At 45.2% G+C, this 26,103-nt stretch overlaps 2 long non-coding RNA genes across 3 annotated transcripts; both read right to left on the bottom strand.

Moving 5' to 3' along the window:
* Window positions 1–5,681: 5,681 nt before the first annotated feature.
* LOC132022726 (uncharacterized) lies at window positions 5,682–8,041 on the bottom strand. The gene is made up of 3 exons (XR_009405682.1): window positions 7,981–8,041; window positions 7,150–7,229; window positions 5,682–5,865 (listed from the first exon to the last, which is right to left on the bottom strand). It is a non-coding gene; the product is annotated as an uncharacterized LOC132022726 (long non-coding RNA).
* A 1,574-nt stretch (window positions 8,042–9,615) lies between these two features.
* Window positions 9,616–14,541, bottom strand: LOC132022725 (uncharacterized). 2 transcript variants are annotated; one of them, XR_009405681.1, is made up of 5 exons: window positions 12,198–12,231; window positions 11,676–11,822; window positions 10,498–10,620; window positions 10,105–10,172; window positions 9,616–9,639 (listed from the first exon to the last, which is right to left on the bottom strand). It is a non-coding gene; the product is annotated as an uncharacterized LOC132022725 (long non-coding RNA). The 2 variants fall into 2 exon arrangements; XR_009405680.1 differs by lacking the exons at window positions 9,616–9,639; window positions 10,105–10,172; window positions 10,498–10,620; window positions 12,198–12,231 and adding exons at window positions 12,257–12,327; window positions 13,044–13,101; window positions 13,432–13,522; window positions 14,415–14,541 and having other exon boundaries at window positions 11,774–11,822.
* Between the last annotated feature and the right edge of the window lie 11,562 nt (window positions 14,542–26,103).

Here is a 26,103-nt window from a genome sequence, read left to right as displayed (position 1 = left end):
GAACTCATTACTGCAAGGTAAAGAGCTGCATGCTCCACTGACTGAGCCAACCACGCACCTTTCCCTGGTAATTTTTTTGCTTTAAAATCTACATTGTCGGGCGCCTGGGTGGCTCAGTGGGTTAAGCCGCTGCCTTTGGCTCAGGTCATGATCCCAGGGTCCTGGGATCGAGTCCCGCATCGGGCTTTCTGCTCAGCAGGGAGCCTGCTTCCCCCCCTCTCTCTCTGCCTGCCTCTCTGCCTGCTTGTGATCTCTCTCTCTGTCAAATAAATAAATAAAAATATTAAAAATAAAAAAATAAAAAAATAAAATCTACATTGTCTAGTATTACTATAGCCACTTTGGCTGAATTCTCCCTTTTTCCCTTTATATTGAAATGTAATTCAAATCCCAGTAATTTCACCATTTTAAAGTACGTGATTATTGGGAATTGTTTGTCATCTGAAATACTGTCTCTCCTAGAGAATGTTCTATGTGTACTTGAGAAGAATATGTATTTTCTTGTTGGTGGTAGATTCTGTATGTTTGCTATGTCTAGTTGGTTTATAGTGTTTTTCAAACGTTCCACTTTCTTTTTTATCTTTTGTGTAATTATTCTTTCCACTGTTGAAAGTAGGATGTTGTGCTCTCTGTTCGTTACTATTGAATTATATATTTCTGCGTTCAGTTCTGTAGAGTTTGCTATATAACTTCTGGGCTTATTGCACATACATTTATAACTGTTATATCATGTCGATAAATTGCCTTTTTGTTATTATATAATGTCCTTTGTCTCTTGTGACAGTTTTTGTTTTAAATTTATTTTCTGGGGGCGCCTGGGTTCCTCAGTCAGTTAAGCGGCTACCTTTAGCTCAGGTCATGATATCGGGATCATGGGATCGAGCCCTGTGTTGGGCTCTGCACTCAGCAAGGGGTCTGCTTCTCCCTCTCCCTCTGCCTGTCCTCCCCTGCCCCATTCTCTCTCACAAATGAATAAATAAAATCTTTTGTAAAAAATAAAGTTTACTTTTATTTTCTGTAATACTAGTGTAGTTTCCTTAATTGTGTTTTGGTTACCATTTGGATGAAATATCTTTTTCCATTCCTTTACTTTCAGCTTATTTATGTCTTTGGTTCTTTTTTATTTTTTTTAAGATTTTATTTATTTATTTGACAGAGATTACAAGTAGGCAGAGAGGCAGGCAGAGAGAGGGGGAAGCAGGCTCCCTGCTGAGTAGAGAGCCCGATGTGGGGCTTGATCCCAGGAACCTGAGATCATGACCTGAGCTGAAGGCAGAGGCCCGACCCACTGAGCCACCCAGGTTCCCCATGTCTTTGGTTCTAAAAGTGAATTTCTCCTCTTGATTGTGCCCATTTCTCAGATTTTCCTTGTTTTTGATGACCTTGACAGTTTTTTATTTTTTCAAGATTTTATTTGTCAGAGCACAAGCAGGGGGAGTTGCCGGCAGAGCAAGTAGAGGGAGAAGCAGGCAGGGCTCAATCCCAGGAGCCTGGGATCATGACCTGAACTGAAGGCAGCAGAAGGCAGACACTTAATACTGAGCCACCCAGGCATCCCGACCTTGACAGTTTTGAGGAGAACTGGTCAGATACTTTCTAGAGTGCCCCTCAATTGGATTTTGTCACTTGTTTTTCTCATGATCAGACTGCAGTTATGTGTTTAGGGGAGGAAGACCACAGAAATAAAGTACCATTCTCATCACATCATAAGGGTACATATGTAATACTATTTATCACTATTCATATTACCCTTGATTACCTGGCTTGAGGTAGTGTTTGTCAGTTTTCTTGATTGTAAAGTTGCTTTCGCCCCCTTTCCATACTGTGCTCCTGGGAGAAAGGTCACTGTGCTGCTGAGACTTAGCAGTGGGAAGTTATGCTCCATGTCCATGAAGGTGAAGTAGCTATGTAAATCAGGCTTTTTCTGCACAGGGGCTGTGTCTGTTCTCCCCTCACTTACCTGCTGAATAATTTGTTTATATCAGTATAGACTGCTGGATATTTATTTTATACTTGGGTTATAATCCAGTACCACTCTGTTTATTCTGTTGGTCCTGTTGTTTTCAGCTTTTGCAGCCCTTTCACTTGGTTCTTTAACTTTGACATACTTCCATCATTGTGGTTTCCTTGAGTACTTTCTTACTTTCAGCAATTAAAAAGATGCTTCAGGGTCATCTTTTATATATTTTCTCTAGTCCTAGAATTAGCCATTTCTCCAAGGGGTCCTGATTACTTTTGTAGAGAATGATATTAGAAACCAACATCTGGGTGGTTTGTTGTTACTGTGGGTTAGAAGGCTTTTGTTTTTTCTTTTTTAAGATTTTATTTACTTTAGAGAGAGGGAGCGAGTGAGCAGGGAGAGGAATAGAGGAAGAGGGTGAGGGCAGACTTTCTGCTGAGCAGGGAGCTGCTGTGGTGCTCGATCCCACAACCCTGAGATCACGCCCTGAGATCATGACCTGAGCTGAAACCAAGAGTTGGACACTCAACCGACTGAATCACCCAGGTGCCCTGGAAGGTGTTTTTTTTTTTTTTTTTTTTTTTTTTAAAGATTTTATTTATTTGACAGAGATCACAAGTAGGCAGAGAGGCAGGTAGAGAGAGAGAGGAGGAAGCAGGCTCCCCGCGGAGCAGAGAGCCTGACATGGGGCTCCATCCCAGGACCGTGGGATCATGACCTGAGCCGAAGGCAGAGGCTTTAACCTACTGAGCCACCCAGGCGCCCCGAAGGTTTTTGCTTCAATTTTTAATTTTTTATTGCCTTCTCAGTTCTCCTAGAGCTGAGCCTGCTGATTTTTAAAGTTCTAGTTGTTAAGCTCCTCTGATGGTAAGAACTCGTGAAATTCAGCCCTTCTGCTTTTCAAAGCCAAATGTAACGGGGGTTTGTCTTCCCAGTCTTCCTGTGTGGGTTCCCTATGCCTGAGATGCCTGGTTTGAGGGTCTGTTTTTCTCCCCTCGCAGCACTCGGTACCTGCAGCCTTGCTCCCTCCCAAGGATAACCCTGTGGTTCCATTTAGCTCCCCACCATTTCTCTTTCCTTCTTGCCCTCCTCAGTGTGGCCTCTTCTCTACATTTCCCTGTGGAGAGTCTTTTCTGCCAGTCTTCAGGTAATTTTCTGGCTTATTTACACTGATGGGTGCTATCTAGTTGTATCTGTGGGATGAGGTGAGGGCAGAGTCCTCCTACTCTGCCATCTTCCCTGGAAGTCTCTTGTTTAGTCCCTGTTTAGAAGTCTCTGTTTGTTTAGAAGTCTCTGTTTCAAATGGAGGCGAGGCATTTAGTATATTCACAATTTTGTGCAACCACCACCTCTATCTAGTTCTGAAATATTTCTGTCCTTCCAGAAGAAAACTCCATACCCATTAAGCAGTTAGGCTCCTTAGCTATTCCCTGCCTTCCTGGTAATTACCATTTTGCATTCTGTTTCTATGGATTTACCTGTTTTAAATATTTCATATATCTTGAGTCCTACAATATATGATGTTTTGTGCTTGGCTTTGTTCACTGAGCATAATCTTTTCAAGGTTGATCGCCTTGTAGCAATGTATCAATACCTCATTCCTTTTTATGGCTGAAGAGTATTTCTTTGTGTGTGCATGCATCTGCGTGTGTGCATGTATGTGTACATACCACATGTGTTCATCCATCCATTTATAGATGAACATTTGAACATCTTAAATGTTAACTTGTTCAGATGTTTTAGCTGTTGTGAACAGTTCTGCTACAAATAATCATGTACAGTGTTTGTTTGAATGCCTGTTTTCAGTTCTTGTGGGCATATACCTAGGAGTGGGATTACTGGGTCATGTGTAAATTTTGTGTTTCAACCTTCTGAGGGACAGCCAATCTGTTTTCCACAGAGACTGGACCATTTTCACCTTCCCACTAGCAATGCATGAGGGTTCCAATTTCTCCATATGCTCACAGTGATGGAAAGGTTTTTAAGTAGGAGCATGTGTTTTATTGAGAGCACTCTGGCTGCCAGGTAGAGACTAGATGGTAGGTGGGAAGGGCAGAAGCAGGGGGACCAGTTGCCCTGGTAAGTGATGATGATGACTTGGACTGGCATGGTGAGAGAGAAGCAAACAGATGGGTGAGGTGTTCTTGAGGTGGAATCAAAAGGACTTGGTCTGTTGGTGAAGAAAGGAATCAAGAATGATTCTACGTCTGGCTAGGGAACCTGAGTGAATTGTATTGCCATTTACTGAGCTGGAATTGACTATGGGAGGTATAGCCTGGGGAGAAATTAAGACCTAAGTTTGGACAAGAGGCTGAAGGTAATAGTGTGATTTGGCCTTTATTTTATAGGGTGCTGCCCCTTGCTGTGAGGCAGGCCCAGTATCTGGCTCTTCTTCCCCTTCCTGGTAGGGGAAGAATTCAGAACAATCTGAATTCTTCTTTTTTTTTTTAAGATTTTATTTATTTATTTGACAGAGAGAAACCACAAGTAGACGGAGAGGCAGACAGAGAGAGAGAGGGAAGCAGGCTCCCTGCTGAGCAGAGAGCCCCATGCGGGACTCGATCCCAGGACCCTGAGATCATGACCCGAGCTGAAGGCAGTGGCTTAACCCACTGAGCCACCCAGGCGCCCCGACAATCTGAATTCTTTTGGTTCCAGAACAGACATTGGGCACAAGGCATAGAGTCTTTGCCTGATGTAGAGATCATAGTTGTGTTTCTCAGTATCCCTGTTGCATACTTTTCTGGGGCTCTTTGTATATATTGGTCTCCTGACTGCTTGGCTTAGCTTTCCTCCTCTGGCCACTTGGCATGTTCTGTAATTCCTAAGCTGGAACCCAGATTATTTGGTAGCCTATTCATCGAATTGCCAGGCTCTCCTGTGCTCTTTTCCAACCAGCTTTTAGCATTTGGACTCTGCCCCTCATTGTTTAGGAGGAGGTTGGATTCTATCCCCTGTGTGATTTTCTTGTTGGCCTAAGGGGCAAAAAAGAAAGCACTTGGAGGGCACCTGGGTGGCTCAGTGGGTTAAGCCTCTGCCTTTGGCTCAGGTCATGATCTCAGGGTGCTGGGATCGAGCCCCGCATCGGGCTCTCTGCTCAGCTGGGAACCTGCTTCCCCCTGCTTCTCTCTTTGCCTGCCTGTCTGACTTCTTGTGATCTCTGTCAAATAAATAAATAAAATCTTGGGAAAAAAAAAAAAAAAGAAAGCACTTGGAATTGGAGAGGAAAGGAAAGAGGGGTAGAAAAGTCTTTTTTTTTTTTTTTTTTTAAGATTTTATTTATTTGTTTGACAGAGAGAGCGCACTAATAGGGGGAGCGGCAGGCAGCAGGAGTAAGGGAGAAACAGGCTCCTTGCTGAGTGGGGAGTCTGATGTGGCTCAAACCCAAGACCCTGGTATCCTGACATATGCTAAAGGTAGAAGCTTAACAGCTGAGCCACCCAGGTGCCCTGAAAAGTCTTAATCATTGTCAAGATTGTCCCGCAGTGCACAAGATAAATTAACCCTGGGTTTGTTGCCTCATCATTCATACTATTAATTTTTATGTCCCTAATAAATAGTGCTTTTACTAGTCATAAACACAAGATGAAATTCCTGTTTCTATGAATTGAAGACAAAGGAGTCCTTTTTTTTTTTTTGCATGAAAACAGGTTAATTATTAAAGAAGTGATTACAGAATGCCAAAAATTGCTGGATTCTTGCTTTTGTTGCACTTGTTAATTCAAGATAATGTTGGTGAGATTCCGAAAAATAGTTGGCATGTTCAGAACACTATTCTACTTGGCTTTTTAATGATAAGGATGTCCTTGGCTCAATATTTCTTAGAGAAGTTTTAGAATGCTTTCATTCTGGAAAATTCTCTGGCATCAGGTATGCTGGGTTTAGTTTGCTGCCTGAAGATCGTTCTGTGAGGAGATGAAAGACAACTAATTATACTCAAATACATAAGCTGACTATAGGCATGGACTGAGCTAGCCAGTGCAGTCTATCCCCCCGCCCACAGTGCTTGCTTCAAGGAAGGAACAAGTCAGGTTAATGGGAGTCCCCGAGGTTATTTCTGGGTGATTGTTGTTTGAACTATTCCAGAAAGATATGGAGAGTGAAGCTCTCAGTAGGTAGAGACCTCCATGTACAGCCAAAGTACACCCCACCTAGAAACAGTAGAGCCAAGAGATGGATTCTGGTATCATTATTTAGGCCCTGATTCAGGCCACTGCTGAAGCTAGTCTCATCCCTGGATGTTCATTGCCTATAATTTTATTGTTGTTGCATAAGCCAGTTCTGGTTAGGCTATCATTTGTAGCTGGAACACAGTTGATGTTCATCTGATCCCATCCCTTGACTCAAGGCTGACTTCGGGAGGCTAACTGATATGTCGAAGGCCACTCAGAGCCATGGAGTACAGGTGCAGGTAAGAGCAGGAGGCAGAAAACCAACACTGAGGTAAATGCTGATTTACTCTGCTCTGTACTCTGGTAGTTGATTTGGCCACAGATCCAGGGAAATTTGGGAGTTAAGTAAAAACATGAATATACAACTTCTGAGATTTGAGCCAAAATGAAAGAAGTTATTTTCCCATTTGGGTTACATACTTGATAAGCATGTTTATCAAGAATGGAACATCTAAGGGTGATGGAGAGGCTGAACTTATTTGCTCTCTCGGATATCTTCTCTTGTTCCACCCTCATCATTTACTGTTTTCCTGGTGACAAATTTAAATAAAAATCCCATTCGTTTACCTGTTTCTTAGGAAGCAGGTTCTCTTTGAAATTTTCTCTGGTTTTAAGGTTAGATAGATAGGAAGAAGGAGGAAAATGAGAGTCGGGGAGGCAAAGAGTGAAAGGCTCTAGCATACAGAAGGTAATAGTGTGGATGAGTCAGGGATATGTGGTAGGAGTCTTTCCAAAGAAGGGACTGAGGCATAGTCAGAAAAGTATGAGAGTCCTCATGGGGATGGATAGATTATTTGCCTGCATATAACCAAGAGTGTCTCAGTTTTAGGACCTGTGACTAAAGGGACAGTAGGCAATGAATCCACCTAGGAAAGAGTGGGGAGTTTGGTTGGAGCTGATAAGGCAGCCTGGAACAGACTGAGGCTGAGGCCCACTGGCCCCATTCGTATTCCTGTGAAGGTTGAAGTACAGAGTAGGCCTTAGTGCAAAAGGGAAATACTTATATTTCTCTCTTACCGATTTAAGTACTTCAACCTTGGCTTTGGTTAGAGGATTTGAGGTTATTCCTGGTGGCACATTCCACATACTTGTCATTTCTAAAATAAAGAAGAATTTTATGATATGAGTTGAAAAAAAACAATGATCTCGTTGGTTTATTTTAGCCACAATCAACTGGCAGGATCTCTGGTCAGTGTACAGCTCTAGGAGAACTTGTTCCCATGCCCATTCAATGGACAGGTTTTAGACATAGACTCTCTTAATCTTCTGTGTGTGTATGGGTAGGTTTGCAAGGATCAGAAATGACCCTAGAAATAACTGGAAACCTGGTGGGTATTCTGTGTACAGAGAATCAGTATTTAGAGACATGTAAGCATGTCTGCCTTCACTAACTTAAGAAGACTAAAAGACCCTACTATTTTGGTGTTATTTGCAATATTTTGAACCCCTCTAGAGTTCATCACAAGTATGAACAGGTGGTATTCTGTACCATCATCTCTGGATGGTTGTGAAGTTCATGATCTCAGTCTCAAGTGTCTCAGACTCCAGCATCTCTGTGACTAGGTGATCCAGGTCCATGTTTCCTCTAAGTGGTATGATGATGTTGGTCCTGAAGACCCCCTAGTGGGCAAGATTTCATTAGGACCTATAGAAGAGGCATTTAGATTTAATTTTCATGTTCTGGCATCTCAAGATTCTGAAGTCCCTATCTGAAAACAAGAAGTGATTTTCAATCTGGATGGTGATTGATAGATACTGTGCTCAGTGCCATAGAACATTCTGTAGCGTGGTTTCACAGGCTTGTCCCTTATGACTCTTCTAAGTGTTTACATTACTAATTCCACATACCGTTAACGGCAGATAAAAATTTCTTCAGAACCACGGGCATTACATCTTGTACCTCATCCTCCTGGAAGAGATGGGAAGAGCATTTTTTCAGTGTATCTTGGGTGCCTCTGACATGTGGGTTCAGTAGAAGTCTATTACTGAACAAGACTAGGTGGAGAGGTGGAACTCGGTCAATCCCTTGGGCCTCTTCTGCCTTAGGGGTTTTGCTAAGCCTTTCAGTAGGTTTTGATGCCTTAGGTGGCTCTTTGAACAAATGTTTATTGGGTTCCTATTATGTTCCAAACAGTGCTGTAGTCATAGCGGTGCAGCATATTCTCAAGACAGATACTGAATTCAGTATTGGAAAGGCCTGGTTGTTGCTGAGCCTGCCTCCTCTGTATCCCCTCCTAGGATCTCCAAGATTTGCTTCTCTCTGCTGACATTCTACTTAACTTTTCCCTCTTCAAAAGGCCTATGATGCCGTGATGCCTACTTTTGATGCATCCTGTTTCCTCTGCCTGGTACCCACTTTGGGTACCAAAGTAGTAAACCGCTCCTCCTTCAAGGCTAAGTTCAGACATCATCTCAGGGAACTCACTGTCTGCCTCCTAGTTGGTGGTCTTTACTCTGTCATCTTCATGTTAAATCGACAACTTTCTGCATAAATATTGTGCCTTCTGTCAGGTGGATAGTTATACAAAGTTAGAGACCATGCCTTCCACAGTCCTTCTCCTGCGCAGAGCCTGGCATGTCTACACAGCTGCCCAGCAGTAAAGATGAGATGAAGGATCACTGGGCTTGCGACACTCCCAGAGTCTGTCTCTCAACTGACTCTTCTTTATCTCAGGGCTGACACAAGAACAGCACCTGTAGTCACCCATAGCCATAAGGTTGTTCACTTCTGGGTGCCCAGTCTATATGCCTCTAGTGTATGGCTACTAGACTCTTCAAGATTTACCTGATTCATTAATGATTTTAATTTGTCTCTGTCTTACCACTTAAACTTGAGAGTCACTCTCAGAGTCAGGGATCTCATCATTGTTGTATCCTAGAGCTGGGCACATAGTGGTGCTCACTAAACATTTGTTGAATAATGGCATGAACATGTGTAAGACCAAGTATCTTAAAGAGGGGTGTGGTTGGGGAACCTCCTGTGAATTTCCTGGAGCCCACTTGCTGGGCCCTACCCTCACTTTCCCCATTTCCCCACTTCCCAGGCTCTCATCTGGTGATCCATGTGCTCATTCCATAGAACATGGGTTGAGAACCACTGATGGGAAGGGTGAGACCGTGGGAGGCTGGGTATATTTTTGAGCAGCGCCCATGAGCCCATGCAAGATTACCTTTTCATCCTTCCAATGGACCCTAGAACTTCCTTGTATATCAGAATTACCCAGGACACTAAAAAAGCGTGGATTTAGGACTTCCTGGGGTCACTGACTGAATGTGGGACTCCAATAATGGGCTTTAGGAACTAGTTTTAAGAACTCTCCAGAGAGGGCTTAGGTTTGGAACCTATAGTGCTATTCCACATTGCATGTGTGATCTAGTCTGTGTGACCTTTTCCTTCCAGAGTCCCTGTGTCACTGAGCATCTGGTCCTAAAGTAATTTCTCACATATAGATATTTTGGAAATTGAGTCCACTTACATCCTCAGGGGGTGTAACCGAGTGTTCAGAGCTGTCAGGAAACAGTACAAGGAAAAATTATTTTCACATAAAAAATATTAACCAATTCTAGAGTTTAGGTATTAAGTCACTTCTCAAAGCCACTTATAAGATGTCAGATCCAGAGGAGAAATGAATTTTAAGGTGAGTAAAGCTCCATTTTGATTTTCCTATAATTATGCATGTGATTTCAGTTGTGTTCATTTTTTTTAAGTTTTTTTTTTTTTTTAAGATTTTATTTATTTATTTGACAGACAGAGATCACAAGTAGGCAGAGAGGCAGGTAGAGAGAGGGGGAAGCAGGTTCCCTGCTGAGCAGAGAGCCCGATGTAGGGCTCGATCCCAGGACCCTGGGATCACAACCTAAGCCGAAGGTAGAGGCTTTAACCCATTGAGCCACCCAGGCGCCCTCAGTTGTGTTCTTGATAATTTGTTTCTATGCTGACAAATGACAGGATTTTGTAGTTACAGACAGTACCTCTTAACCTTGATGTCTGGTATCAGTTTGTCTTTCAAAATCTTGCAGTCATGGGAGAGGATCAAGGTCTGCATTCATATAAAACAAACGTGAGTTAAAAATAATATCTTGACCTGGCCAATCCGCAAACATATCCCATTGTGATATGACCAGCAAGATCATAGGGAAGGACCAGAGCGGAAACTATCTGGTCTCAGGAGACAACCTATTTATCTCTTCTGCCCTGGTGGCTGAGCCCACCAGCCTCCCTTGTCTTAGGGACAGCCACGCACTTGGGCCTGCAGGGATTTGATGCTGGCTCCCCTTACTATCCAGACCATTCTTCTTTCCATGTAACCTTCGTTCCTGTTAGTTCCTCCTCAGCTCAATCCTGATTCATTACTCAGTACTTACCGTTTTCCCAGTAGCAAAACTCTCACCATCCTTTTCCACAGTGACCCAGTAGGTGGCTTGGATTTGGTTGCCTGACTGGAAGGAGTAGACTATTTTGGAGATGCTTGCAGCCAGGTTATTCATCTGTTGTAAAGAAGTCATCATTTAAAATATGGAGAGGAAGAAGGACTGCAGAATGTTGCCTAGTGAGATACTTGGGCATCACTCAGTTCATTTACTCAATATTTATTGGCCCTCTAGTACGAGTCGCTCACCTAGTGGGTCTAATTCCAGATATTTTCCTATAGGTCATTTCCTTTCTCAGAAGGACAGGAGGGCATTTAACATGTAAAATTTTGCTTTTCTGTTACCCTTCAAGCAACTTAAAAAAACCATTTCTTTCTGTGCTCTTGTGACAGACTGCTCTGTACTTGATCATGTTGGGACACTATTAAGGAAACCACGTACATTGCTGAAACTGAGCCCGGCCCATAGAAAGTACTCAGTGATGATCATATCCTTGTATTACTGCCTCTTTTCTCACTTTCGGGGCCAGAAGCAAATGACTACCTCCCATGTGGATAAACCCACTCCCTAGTTCATACTGTGGCTGTGGGTCAATGACTTCTCTCGCTTTGGTTCTCTGTATAATGGGGATAAGAACCCCAACCTCCTAGTACTATTGTGAGAATGCGAGGACATTCATTATGTAAAGAAGGCACCTGGCTTTGTCCTTGGCAAAAAGCAGGCACTCAGAAAACCTTTGTTCTCCATGTCCCTGCTCTCTGCTCTCTGTCAGTGTTAACAAAGACCCATTTAGGGACGCCTGGGTGGCTCAGTTGGTTAAGAGGCTGCCTTCGGCTCAGGTCATGATCCCAGCATCCTGGGATCTAGTCCCACATCGGGCTCCTTGCTTGGCGGGGAACCTGCTTCTCCCTCTGCCTCTGCCTGCCACTCTGTCTGCCTGTGCTCGCTCTCGCTCGCTCTCTCTGACAAATAAATAAATAAAATCTTTAAAAAAAATAAGGATCCATTTACATGATCATTAAGGGAAAATCTGCATCCCACGGCATTTCCTCATATTGATCGCTGGAGGAATGTTCTAGAACCCACTTCCTTTTTACCTTCTCTCAGGGTTTGACAGACTAGGCTTACACAAAGAGGAGAATGGTGCCCAGAGCCATGTAGATGGTGCTTACCTTGACAGAGCTCTGCTTGGCACTTTGAGCAACAATTTCTTTGAGAAACTTAGAAGACAGGGTTAAGGAAATGTTGGCATTTTTAGGATCTGGTGGCAGGGGACCTCCAAGCACAGGGACTATACCACTGTTAAAGAGGGCTTTAGCCTAGAGAAAGAAAGGCAGAAAAATGCGTGTCATTATGTGTGACTAACAGTTCCAGCTGAGATTTCGAGGAGTGACGTGGCCCCCTGTGAGCACTGCAGTGGATGAGAATGAGGACAGCAGGAGACCTATCCAGCCTCCGTGTTAGGGGCCTGTGGGAACTTGTGGGGTTTGTGGAGACTGGAGAGTCAGAACCTCTTATAAAGGAGGAAGCACTGCTCTGATGTAGTCCAACTTGGGCCCCCCAGGCTTTTGATTGTCTAAGAGAAGCCACAGAACCTCACTGTTCAGGTGAATTCCCCTATTTAAGGGTTCTTTAAGTAGCATATATTTCATGAGTTCAGGGATGTCTCTGTTGTAAGCATAAAGAACACTTACACAGTAGGAGATAGAAAGACCTCGAATGGAAATCTGTTGTAAGCATAAAGAACACTTACACAGTAGGAGATAGAAAGACCTCGAATGGAAATCCTGGAGCTTTTAACTTCGTACTTGAACAAGCCAGTAGCTGCGGGTGAGAGGAAAGAGAGTATATAGAGTGACCCCTGCTACCCCCGGGCTCTTGGTGGCTCCGCCCTCCAGGTGGGGGATCAGTGTGGACAACTCTTGCTTTCTTGCTCCCAGGCAGGAAGCTGGTACCCTACTGGCTTTTCCACATTTCTGGGAGGAGGCTTCAGGGAGGAAGACAACACAAGGGCTTGGCCCTATTCTTGTTGTGCCAAAACCTCAAGTGAGAGGAAAAGGCTTGTTGCCCAGGCCCCAGTTTCATCTACTCTGGGACTTGGGAAATGTTACCAGTTTCCTGCTTGGACTGTGTTGGCAGCCACTGTCCCACTATGTCCTCTCATTCCTGTCTCCCAGATATATTGGGGGACATTGGAGGGAATTTTTGCTTCTCAGCTTCCCTGGCGTGAGGACTGGGAATGCTCCTTGCTCTAACTCTATACACATGTGCACTTCGCAAACCACTTGGGCGGTAGGGTTAACAAAGAGACTTCTAAGGGTTTCTTTGCCCTGCTCTATCTTAGAGAATGAGTCACAGTGATTCAGAGAAGCCTGTAGGTTGCCACATTTTCTGCCACGAGGGTGCTGAGGTTGGAATGCTTGGAGGTACGTGGTATTGTAGCTCACAGCCCCATACTCTCTGCTCTGTCATCTGGTGGGATCCCAGAGGGGCCCTCCATTGACCCATGAGCCTCAGGGAGGTCTGGAATTTGTACTCACAGTTCTTGCATTCGTTGAAATCACTGAACTCAATGTCACACGATTCTGATTCTTGAAACTGTGAAATCACCACCAGTTAGCCTTGCCAAGGAAGTGCAGCAGGCCTGTTCCCCTCAGCCCGGCTCTCTCTCCCTCCTCCCCATCCTCCTTCCCTTCTTCCAGTCCTATTTCTTGGACTTCTCTTTGACAGAACTCATCTTCTCCTTCTCCCGGTCAGAGGCATTATCCTGTCCTGCTGCTGGGTCTTTGGGGCCAGAAGGACTGACTGATTATCTCCTTCTTGAGTCTCTCCCAGCATCAGGCTACATCCAAGGAAAGGGCTCCTCCCTGTCTTTCTCCCAGTGACCTAGCCCTCTGAGGTGGTGCTCTCCTCTTTCTTAGGACTTACATTTTCTTCCACAGCGACTGTCAACAATTGAGAAATGATGTTGTCCAGAGGCAGAGGCACAGGGACGGCCCCTGACAAAGTACCTGTGAGCCTGGGAAAGATGTGGAGAACCATGTGACTCTTGCATTTCTAGATTTTGCCCAGACATTGGGAAAAAACACATCTATGGATGAAACAGCTGCATGATGTCCTGCTTCCTAATTTGTACAAGCACCTGAACCTTTTGTCTACAGTTTCAGTCATTAAGGAAGATGCAGCGATACCTGGGAAGACTGCCAATGCCTGACATCGGACCCAGCAATCCCATGCAGAGGGATTTATTCTTCAGATACCCATTGATAGTGAACAGACTTGCCTGGGACCTTACTAGTTGGAGTTGGATATAAAAGCTAATAACTGAAAAATACAACGCTTCTTTAATAAAGGACTGTTAAATTGCGTGCCCTTCATAATGGAATGCTAGGCCGTAAAAAATGAAGAAGCTATATATGGATGCAACAGATTCCAAGCTCTTTTTTTTAAAGTGAAACAATCCAGAGTCCAGAAAGGTGTATAAAATATCTGCCCCTTTTAGTGTGTGTACACATACACACAGCTACACATATATAATATTGCTGAAAGCCAGCAGAAGAGACTAGATTCATTGGTTCTTTCCAAGAAGGATAATTAGCCAGTTGGCATCAATGGGAGGGAGGAAGACTTTTCACATGGCTTTTCGTATCTTTTGAATTTTGATCTAAGTAGATGTATTGCTTATGCAAAAGAACAAAATACAAAGAGTATGCCTAGCATAGTATAGGCAGAGTGAGAGAAGACGGTTTTCAAACAGTGGGGGGCTGTTCCCAAACAGAGACCCCTCTCTGAGCCTCCATTTACAGATCATTCAAACCATTGGATTGGCCAAATTTATCTCTAAGGGTGGCATTAGTGAGGACATTCTGGCACACACTGTTCTAGAAAATGAGAAAAATGGTCTTACGTACGTATCCACTATCTGAAGAGACACTTTGGTGACCTTGATGTCCTTGTCCTGGACTTGCAGGTTGACACACTGGGTGTTGTTCGTGGAAAGACCAATTTTCAGGGTTACTTCCCCATGTACTTGAAATCCCAGTATGCTGACTACAGGTCCCGCTAGGCTGTGGAGAGTAAGATGCAGGTCAAACCAGACCTGGTTCCAGGATGTCCCTCAGGCCATCCAATAGGCATTTGGGGAGTCAGCCTCGTGTGTTTGTCTAGATTAATTGAGAGAGGGAAAGTTTGGTGCTTTCCAGTGAGGATGCCTCAAGGTTGGCCTTCCTCCTCTACACAGGATTCAGAACTTGGCTCATGGGAGGTTGTTGGAACACAACCCAGATCCTCGCCAACGTGACTGGGGTCCTGTCGAATCCTGTGAGAAAACTCCAGGAGGTGGAGGGCAAGAGTCTTCCTGGGTCAATGCCCGGAATAAACATGGGAGGATCTCTGGAGTGTTTTCACATCCTCCTTTAAGATAGATCTGATAAGTGTGGAGAATCCTTAACTTGCTCCTGTCATTTAAAGCTAAGAGATATTCTCATTTAAAGCTAAGAGATAATCATTGTTTTTCACTTGTCTCACTTGATTGCCTGCTTGTAAATCACATCTTACATGTAGCCTGTGCCTTGCACAGAAATCTATATCCTGTTTGTAATCGGATCTTGTGGAAGGTATAAAAGAAGTGATCGTAAGAAATAAAGACGTCTACTGATCATCAGTCGGTAGTCCCCCCATCACATGGGCTGGATCACCAGGATCCCCACCTCGCAAAGGTGACAGGAGGCATTCAGTAAACACTGAGAAAGTCACTCTTCTCACCAGCCTTCAAGAGGTCTTTCTTTTGTTGGTGGCCCCAGGCCTGCTTGTAGCAAGATGCACATTACAGGCTACACTTCTGTGCCCAGCATCCCCAGCTGTCTATTGCGTAGGTGACAGCATAAGAAAAACCCACCATTTACCAGAGCCAGGTCTCATTAACACCGGATGTTCTGGAGAAGACAAATGGTTCTCCTGATACTGCTAACTGTACTAGTTACAAATGTGGGTTCTGGAGACACAATGCCTAGGTTCAAACTCTGTCAGCTGCGTGACTTTGAGCAAGGTTTGTAACTGATTTTGGTAGTCTAAACTGGTTCCCTAGTCCAGAAACAGGACTGCTTTTCTGACGAGGTCGTCAGAAGAGTTCAGGGAGTTCAGAGTGCCAGCCAGTGCCTGGCTGGAGCTTACTCAGTTTTTAGTGCTGTGTGTGTTAGTCCAAGAAGCTTTCTCCTGAGTGTGGATTACCTTTCCCTCTCATGTTTTCTTGTGTGCCTTGGGCTTGCACTGTTAACCTGTTTCTCCCTACATGCTGATGCTCAATGAGGCCAGGGACCGCCAGTAGTGCTCCTTATGTGCCCAGCACGACATCTGGTAGGGAGCTGTGTATTCAGTACCCACTAGGTGGATGAGTGCTCTCCGTCCCCCATTACTGCCTCAGACTGTGGTGTTTGTGGAGTGCGCTGATTCTCCTCGGAGATTCCAGATTATTTGGAGTCGTAATACCAGTGTACATGTCATTCTCTGAGATTTCTCTCTTCATTGCCCATGTGTAAAATTGTGCAGATTTCACATGGAAATCTGGATTTCTGGCTGTGCTTACACTATTTGAGGATGGGGCTCCATGGGGTCATTCTCCTGCTTTGGTCCTTTGGGGCAGAGGAGAGAGACAGCTGTGCCTGGTGTCCAATTTATCCCATCCTCAAGCATCCTACCTTATTCTATGTTGTCTCTGCCTGACCCTTGGACCCTGGATCTTAAGTCTCTAGTCTGTGCTGTCCCAGTCGACTGCTTTGAAAACATACTCACCCTTTTCCACCTATGATGGCAGTAGTTGTGGCTTGGACAAGGATCCCACCACCTTTCATGGCTGATGTCATGTTTTCCACAGTCACGGCTTGAACATTTAATCTGCAAAGTGACAATATCATGGGTCAGTCCTGGCTCCAGAAATCAGCCTGGGCAGCGGGAGAAATACCCTCGAAGCAGCCAGTTAACAACTTACCAACCCATCCATCTCTGGGACTCCCTAGCCCTCTTCCCCACGCTGCTCTTTAAGCTCAAGAAATCATGAACATATTTCCCAATGAAAGGGCACCCTTTCAGCATAGAACTAGAATATTGCTTCATGAAAATGTGGTTGTCCCTTTCCATGAGGTTGCAGGAGGTTGAACTTCAGTGTCCCCAAACAGCAGCTTTCTTCTTGTGCCAGACCTTAGGATTAAGGAATCACTTACCCTAACAAGAGGTCTTCTATGTTAATATTTCCCAGCATGCCTGTGACTGCATCTCCAATGCCTGCTGGCAGTGCGCTGTTCAGCATGTCCTGGGTGGATTCTGTGAGCTTGCCGGCTTGTTCGCCCACATCATTCAGGGGCAGGGGGAGATTTGCAACACCAAGGGTGTCGACGAGTCCTTTTGCAGGATTCTTCTCTGCACCAGTGGGTAGTAGGCTGCCCAGATCCCCTGCGATACTGAGGGTGTCAGTGACTTTTGAGAGTGATGGCAGTGGGAGCTGTGAGGTCAGGCCACCACTTCCTTTGCCCAGGATGCCACCAAGAGCATCACCTCCAGGTAAGTTGAGGGCTGAAGTGACGTCTAATATAGACAGTAGGTCGGAGTTGGTCACCGTGGATAGCACTTTTCCAATTGTACCAGACAGAAGTACCTTCTCACACATCAGCTTCTTCTGGATCTTTGGGGGCAGGGTGGTGTTCATATCTGAAAACAGGTCAAGAGACATGATCCTGCTGTTGGCTGTGCAACTGATTCAGCCAGAGGAAACTTCCCAGCTGGAAAACCAGCACCTCTGAATTGTGAGGCCCATAGGTCCTGTATGTCATGCCTTCTGGATATATCCATCCCTGCCCCTGCCCCCTACAGGACAGCCTGCCGTTGCAGAGATAACCTGTCTTCTGTCAAGAGTTAACATTTATTAGCACCTACCTGAGGCCAACCTGGTGTTGAGTATGTTACTCTAAAGCAGGCTGGGCATGGCATGGAAGGACTTAGTTTAGCTTTCGAGCCCAATAGCCCTGGTTTTATAAGATCTAGACTCTGTTCCTATAAGTCTAAATGGCCCAAGGCAGGGTCTTCTCTTTCCTGGGCCCCAGTCTCTGCACATGTCCAGGAATGCATGACAGAGCCTGCAGCATGGGTCATTGGGGACAGGAGTAAGGAGTTAGGCCGATTTTAAGTGCAGAATAGGGTTGAGGTGGCTAGTGCAGAGGTGGTGGTGCCGATAGATCTGGACTCTTCTGTCTCCATCTGTGTGATTCTGTGCAAGTCTCTTCTCCAGGCCTCCTTTACCCCTCGTGGGTCATTGGGAGGTCTTACCACCTTTGACAAGCTGCCCACACTAAGAGGACACCTGCATCAGTGCTGATCCTTCTGCAGCATTGTTATCATTAGGGTGGAGGTAAGCAGGGCAGGGGGATGTGGACTCCCAGAAGATGGTGGGGAAGGAGAGAGGGTCAAGAGCCAGCTTGGAGAGCCGGGAAGTCATGGGGGTCCTACCCTATCACACTGTTCTCAGTGGCCTGAGGAAGAAACTCAGAAGGGGAGCTGTTGCATCCGGGTGGTGGTCAACCTTACCTACCTCAGCAAACAAGTTAATTGGATCGAAGGAAAACAGAGTAGCAGGAAGAAGTTCACAGGTACCAGCCCTGTTGAGCTGATGAGCCTTGGCTTTTGGGAGCCTTGCTGCTGCCTCCCATGCGTGGGGCTCCACACTCTGCAGAGCCCTTGCCTGTGGAGGGTGATGTGGATGTGCAGAGAATTTCCCACGAACACCACAAGACCCGCACAAGGGTGTTCAGGTCAGCGTTGTTTGGAGTAGCGGAGAATTACACAAAATGGAAATTGAATAGATGCACATTATCGAAGATTCATCTAGAATACCATGGTGAAAGTCAATGGAAAGTCTTGCTCATTAAATACAGATAAATGACCTCAGAAACAAGATTGAGACATTGTAAGCAGGTTACCTTTCGGGAAACTTTATAACATGTGCTGCAGTTTTTAGTATTAAGAAGAAATAGCCACATACCACAACATATAGAGAAATGGCAAGGGAAAAATAATCAGGCCAGAGGTCTTCTCCAGGGGTAAGAGGAGAAGGGGAGAGAGGGAGGGAGGCCACCCTGCAGCCCTGCAGGAGCCCTGGGGCCTTCAGCCCTAGGGCTGGGTTTTATTCCTTAATCTCAGTTGTGTCTACAAGAGTATTTGTTGTATATATCGTTAATGGTTTTTGATGTCTGACAATGAAATTAACAACGAGCACCACCAATTGGGGCTGGTGTTGGGTATACAACGATTATTTTTTAATTTTTATTTTTTAAGATTTATGTATTTGATATATATTATATATAATAATATGATATATAATAAGATATATATTATCTGAGAGAGAGAGAGGGTACGAGGAGGGGGAGGGGCAGATGGAGAGGGAGGAGAATCGGAAGCAGACTCTGCACTGAGCAAGGAGCTGACAGGGGACTCGATCTCACAACTCTGAGGTCATGACCTGAGCTGAAATTAAGAGTTGGACGCCTAACCGACTGAGCCACCCAGGTGCCCCCACAACTGTTATTTTTACCACTGTTGAAACTTTTCTATATATTTCAAGGATTTTGTCATAAGGCAGGATGAGAGTAGGCAGAGAGGAGGAAATGTTCCTGAAGAGGCAAAGCAGAGGATCTGTGAGCTCTGGGGCTGGGCACTGTGATCATTAGGCAGGCACTGATTCCCTTACGTCACCCTGTCCTGACATCCTGGAAGGCTGCAGAGGCCAGAGCTGGAAAAGGCTGCAAAAGGCCATCACGGGTTGCCTTGTGGGCTCTCCTCCTGGCCTTCATTTGCTGATGAGTCCTACTCCTTTCTTGGTCTCCAAAAAGAGTCACTTCTTTGCCAAGCCTTGGAATTCCTAGGCTCCTCTGCTCTCTGAGCCTAGGAGGTTGCTGGAGGACAGAATGCCACATCTTTGAGGGGGAGACTGAGACTTAGCAAGGGTGTGAGAGGGGAGCTTGGAGAGAGCATATCTGGTCAGCGGGTTTGGTAGTGGACCTGGATTTCCCATTTCCTGCCTCCTTGTCAAGCAGGTTGGTGTTCTAAGCACCTGTGGGTATTGGGGATGAGCTGTAGAGCACAGCCCTGAGCAGCTGTGGGAGCTCCTGGCAGTGTCCAGGCGATAAAGGTCCCATAAAAGGCAGGTAACCAGACATTTGGCAGGATCCAAGAGTTCCCTTCTCCAGGGTTGCTTCGAGCAGTCCTTCCCCATGACTACAGACAAGCACTTCAAAATCAACTTGAAGCTTATTAGAAAACCAGGTTTTCAGGCCCACTGCAGTACCGTTATGCCACAGTGTCTGGAAGTGGAGCCCAGGCAGCTGTTTTGTTAACAAGCTCCCAAGGTGATACTGATGCATTCTCCTTATTGAAGGTATAATTAGCTTTTGGGCTTAGAAATGAGAAGTTTGTGTGAGGGGGCGGAAGATCAAAGATATACAGGTGAAACAATTTTTACTTACATTCTTCAAGTTTGCTTTGGGACAGTAAGTACTTGGCCACGGGTAGACACCTGCCTCCTGGGGTCCTAGCTTGACGTTTTCTGAATGGAGGGGTTCTCTGGGGACTCCTGAGCAGTCTTCCAGTTAGATCGAGAGGGGCTTTTCTGAAAGCCTCAGTGGCTACTTGATCGACAGGAAGATTTCCCAGCAGTAAAGATGAAGTCTGCAGGTCAAGTGCTCCTGCCTGGATGGTCATCGTGATGACCAGGGCCAAGAGGGTCAGCATCTTGGCAACTGATACCTGCAAGAGAGAGCTTTGTCAGACACCACATTCCAGGGGACCATAGGGGTGCCAGTTTTTTTTGTATTGGATACACACATGCAAGGGTCCCAGCCCTTGCAGAAAGGTGCCACTCACATTATTGATATTCTGTCTGTATATTGTATTCATTGGAAAATGTTCCATCACATGGCAGTCAAAGTCTTGTTTTTTCTACTTTTTCAGCTTGGCATCAAGATGTCTACAGCTGGTGGCAACCTTTGAGCACAGGCCAAACCTTGCCAACAGCCTTACCTCTAGGGTCCACATCCTCCCGCCAGTGTTCCTTTCTCATATATTCTTGGAGCCTTCTGACATATCAACTGGGGAATTCAAGAATTTTGAATGGTCCAGCCACAAAAGGTGTCACTCCAGTGGTGGGCAAAGTCTCTCCCAGCTTCTGGTCAACTAGTATATAGCACTGCCCTTGATGGTATGAGCTTTCTATGTGTCAGCCCCTTTGCGGAGAGTAAATGGACATCAGTTGGTCTAAACTGTCTACACAACCCTGAGAAGGAGGGTATATCCTCATTTTACCAAGGGTGAATCTTGTGGTACAGAGCAGGCAATGTTCTCACCTGAGCCCACTGGCCAGACTCAGCTGGTAGTTTTTTGCTCAATCAGGACTAAATCACCCAATCAATCAGTTCCAGGCTTGGCACCATCTACCCCTTTGGTCATTGGGCTGTCCTGGCATTTCATCTCAGGGTGCAGAGGCTAGAGCTAACTTTATGTCAGCATGACCATGTCAGGCCTTCTCTCATCTTTTTAAAGCCTATTCCTGTGTTCTTGGAGAGCACAGGCATGGTCCGATGGTGGCATTGGACCGTCCTCACTGTTGTGTTGGTTGGCACAAAGGAGGCTTCCTCTGGATGTGGATTGATGACAGAGTTAGCCCATTTACTCACTTCCTGTCACTTCTTCTATTGCAGGGAACTGGATGGGCCTGTTAACCACAGAGCATGTGGCTTCTTTTTATTTTGGCCAGGGATGAGCAGCCATAGCTGTTGTGGATGTGTAAACTTGTAAGACTTGACTTTCCCTCTCTTTATTGGGATGTGTTCGTACATATCTACTTATGGAGTACTGGTCAGCGTAGGTACTGATCAGTGTGCTAAGCCCTTGGTCCCCAACATCTTATGTAATCCTCACAGCAAATCCAGGAGCTAGATAATACTTACTACGCCATTTCCAGGTGAGGAGACTTAGCCTCAGCAAGAAGACAGAAAGCTGAGTCTATACAGCAGAAAATCCCTGTTTGACTCTGAGCTCAGGTGTGTGACTCAAGGGTAGCTTCTCTCCTCTGGCCATCAGATTCCTCCCTTACCGTGATTCTCTCAAGGCTTCCTCTCAGGTTAAGGTACTAGGGAGATTTGTGTCTTAGGGTTTTTTCCCTCAGCGAAACCAGTAGACTCTGGAGTTCCTGTCTGCTTGCATTTTCTTACCTTGTCAGGTTTAATAAGGTCAGGCTCAACAGGGCACCTGGGTGGCTCAGTCAGTTAAGTGTCTGCCTTCTGTTCAGGTCATGATCTCATGGTCTTCAGTGGGGAGCCTGCTTCTCCCTCTCCCTCAGACCTTCCCCCCTGCTGGTGCTCTCTTTCTCTCTCTCAAATAAATGAGTGAATAAAATCTTAAAAAAAAAAAAAAAAAAGCTCAGGCTCATTGACCTGTGCCCTTGCCATGCATAGACATTGCCCAAATCAAACTGCCCACCATTTACCAAGACCAAGAAGAACCGCTATTGTCCAAATGATGGGAAAGACAAAATGGGAAGTCAGTGACATCTTTCACATTGAATTTGTTAGACTTTAGGAGAAGTTAGACTTTTTGTTAGACTTTTTTAGGAGAAAGCTCATTACATTGTCATTATTTTTCTCATTTTACCTTCATCTGTGAGAAATTGGAATTTGCTGTCTAAGGCAACATGTAGGTGTCCTGTGATGGAGAAATAATAAAATTCTCTGCCTGTGACTGAATTTGTGGCACGATTGTAAAGACATCGTTTTGAATGGAATCTTCAAAAATCCCAGGAAAGATCCCCCATTTATTAAAAAAAAGATTTTATTTTAATTAATTTTTAAAAAAAGCTTACTTAAGTAATCTCTACACCCAATGGGGGGCTCGAACTCACGATCCTGAGATCAAGAGTCGCATGCTCTACCGACTGAGCCAGCCAGGTGCCCCAAAAGATGCCCCATTTTTAAATTTTATTTATTTATTTATTTATTTTTTAAAGATTTTATTTATTTGACAGACAGAGATCACAAGTAGACGGAGAGGCAGGCAGAGAGAGAGAGAGAGAGAGAGAGAGAGAGAAGCAGGCTCCCTGCTGAGCAGAGAGGCCGATGCGGGACTCAATCCCAGGACCCTGAGATCATGACCCGAGCCGAAGGCAGCGGCTTAACCCACTGAGCCACCCAGGCGCCTGTGATGCCCCATTTTTAAAAGCAGTTGCCTACCAGGCAACTGTTAACATCTACCATGCTAGGCAGAGTGCTGTGCATTTCAGTAGGGAAGGGGCTTTGCTAAGGAGATGATCAACACAAAACCCTAGGTATTGATCCTCTGCTAAGCTGCCCTATACTTGTTCCAGCCTCAGAGTTTTGACCTTTACTTTCAAGAATTTTGATTTAGCAAGTTCTTACCTTAGCCAGTGTCAATGGGTCTCTGTTGATAGGCGGATGTTTCTGGAAGGTGTCTCTCCTCCTTCTCTTGCCTGTGAACTGTCAGAAGCAAAGCTGCATCTCATTTTATAGTCCCGTGTCTCTCGCAGAAGTTGTCAGAGATGAAGGAGCATGATCCAAATGTGCTGATAAGGGTGGCGTGATACAGGCTGACTGCCAAGATCAGCACCTGCTAATGGCTGCGACATTTGCCGGTGTCTTTCTCAGGGGTGTTCAGGTTGCTTGGAACAGGCCAGGTATCTGTCCTTTCCTTATGTTAAACCTTTCCTTATGTTAAACCTGTTATCTTCCAGCTGGGGGGTGTGTTGGGTGCATGGCAGAGCGGAAGGCCGTGTAAGGGTGCCAGGTGCCAGCCCAGCGGGACACCTGTTCTGTGCCCTCGATGTGGTCAGCACTCAGTGGTGACCAGTGCTAGGGTGGGGATGTGAGGGTCAGAGTGTTTAGAGACAGCCTTTCTGACAAGTGACTTTTTTATATCGGATGTATGAGATAAGAAGGAAGCTCTGGATGCAGGATGGAAACATACACAGTGTCTGCAACTGCTGAGAATATGTGTGCTGCCTGGGGAATTTTAAGCAAAGGAGTTCTAGAATTTGCTCAGCCCTCTTTCCTTTCCCTAATTGCACTTGGGATAAAACGTGAACAGAGTCTGTAGCCTCGTGTGGTGCTCATTAGTATTCAAGAATTCTAAGTTTTTTCTCCTCTGTTACCTCATTTAATGACCCCTTAAACTCTAGAGCGTGTTCTCTGGGCCTCTGGCTCCTCCTCCATTTTAGAGAAGAGCCTAGTCACCTGTTAGGCTCCTACCACTCGAAATTTTGTGATTTTGTACATCCTGTATGATCAGTGCAAGAGTCTGGGAGAGAGAGAGAGAGAGATGTTGACTAAGGGGTCGGTTAATGCCTGCTCCTGCCCACCTGAGGCTGGGGAGTTAGCCCGGATCTCTGCCCTCAAGCAGGCTCCACGTGTTTGGTGCAGGGCTCTCTTCAGCCCCATGGGGGTTCTCATGCTGTGAACCTCAACGATAGCTCCATTTGCCAAATGTCCCATTTTGGGTTTTGCTGAAATGTTGGATGCATAAAACGAATGACATTTGACCTTTTCTCAAAGGGCAGAACCTAGAGTTTTATAGATGATGATAAGTAGAAGACAAAACCCAACTGTCTTGGTGTTATTTTTCTTGGACATCTGAAGGAAATGGAGTCATCTTTTAGGCATAATTTGTGACAGCAGTTGGTGGATGTGGCCTTTGAATTTGGTACCTCCAAGTGGTTCTCTGGACCCAAAGAATTAATCCAACTTCAGATGCTGGGAAAGGGCACATCCCGGATGTAGCCTCTAGTGGCCCTTGAGACCTCCAAGTTCTTTGTCTTTCTCTGATTAGGAGGTGGGGCAGCCATTGAATTCTGCTAATCCAGGATTTATGGGAAGGCGTTTCACTCAGGGTGGCTTATCACACTGGGTAAAAGGACCTGCTTGTTCCAAGCCCTAAGTGATTTCACCTGCTGACTCTTGAAAGAGAGGACCCTTTCAGGGCTGGCCAAGGCTTGGTTGAGATCACAGGTGCCGATGATAAGGCAGGTACAAATTCTTAATGGCCTCTGTGAGAAGATGTCTCAATAGGTCTGGCTGAGCTGTGTGTGTCCTACTGACAGCCATCAGGATTTTGACCTTTCATAGGTGTTTCTTTAGTGACATAGACACATATTGCGTACACATTTATATGCCTGTCTATGTCTTTCTAGCCCTGGAACTCAGCGGTCATGTCTAACATTCCTGCCTCAGTTTCCTTCTCTGGTGTAATCAATCTCAGATCTTGGCCAGTAGCAGGAACTCAGAGGGGCCTCCATCAGGGAGCTTGTGTCCCTGCACACTCTTATGCTGCTTGTAAAATTTGGGTCAATTTTCATTTCTTAGGATCTCTCACGAGATTTTCAGTGGGCTTTGTGAGTTCTCAAAGGCAAAGAATATAGGTTTTAGGAGGAGGCGAACTTTCTGCATATAAGCTTTGTGGCCAGACAGACCTGGGTGTGAATCTTGGTTCACTTGGCTGCTGGTGTATGCTCTTGGGCATGGTCCAACGTTTTTGTGTCTTAATTTCTTCATCTGTAAAGTAGGGATAACACTGTCCTTATATGGGATTGTCACAAGGGTTAAGCGAGATGAAATATGTAACAAGATTAGCACCATGGGTAGCATATGTGAGTATTCTATAATTTACTATCATCATCACCATCATCATTGTTTACTATTGTGTTGGCCATTTTCAGTTTTTTTCACCCACCTTTCTCTCAGATTTTATACCATTTCCCTAGATATTCCCTAGATTTTGGCAACTACTCAAACCTTATTTGTAACAAAAAAATATGGATTTCAAAAAGTGTTTTTTTTTAAAAGATTTTATTTATTTACTAGAGAGACAGAGATCACAAGTAGGCAGAGAAGCAGGCAGAGAGAGAGGAGGAAGCAGGCTCCCTGCTGAGCAGAGAGCCCGATGTGGGGCTCGATCCCAGGACCCTGGGATCATGACCTGAGCCGAAGGCAGAGGCTTTAACCCACTGAGCGACCCAGGCGCCCCTAAAAATTGTTTCTTTACCAAAAAAATGGATTCTTTACTGTGCTTTTATCAAAATGAAGGCATGTTGGGATGCCTGGGTGGCTCAGTCAGTTAAGCGTCTGCCATTGGCTCGGGTCATGATCCTAGGTTCCTGGGATCAAGTCTTGAACCAAGCTCCTTTCTCAGCAGGGAAGCCTGCTTCTCCCTCTGTCTGCCACTCCCCCTGCTTGTGCTCTCTTTCTCTGACAAATAAATAAAATCTTAAAAAAAAAATGAAGGCAGGTATAGAGATGTCTTAATGTCACTGAGTTTTCATTGTTAATAGAAGGATAGAGTTTTCTTGGTACATTCAGCTGCAACTGTACTGGTGAATACACCTTCTCACAAATGCATGAGAGGTTTTAAGAGGCTAAGTGTTTACTTCTAGGATGCGTTTGCAAGTGTCTGTGTCTTGGCTCTGTTTTTTTTCCTACCCAGTTGCCCCACAGATGTCAATGTCCATTGTCAGGCCTGTGATCTTGACTTTGTAGGCCAGAGGTGAGTGTGACTGTG

The sequence above is a fragment of the Mustela nigripes genome, chromosome 7 (genome assembly GCF_022355385.1).
Source record: "Mustela nigripes isolate SB6536 chromosome 7, MUSNIG.SB6536, whole genome shotgun sequence".
NCBI classification, from domain to species: Eukaryota; Metazoa; Chordata; class Mammalia; order Carnivora; family Mustelidae; genus Mustela; species Mustela nigripes.
Note: the sequence above shows the minus strand (reverse complement) of the source record. Positions and strands in the feature narration are given on the sequence as shown.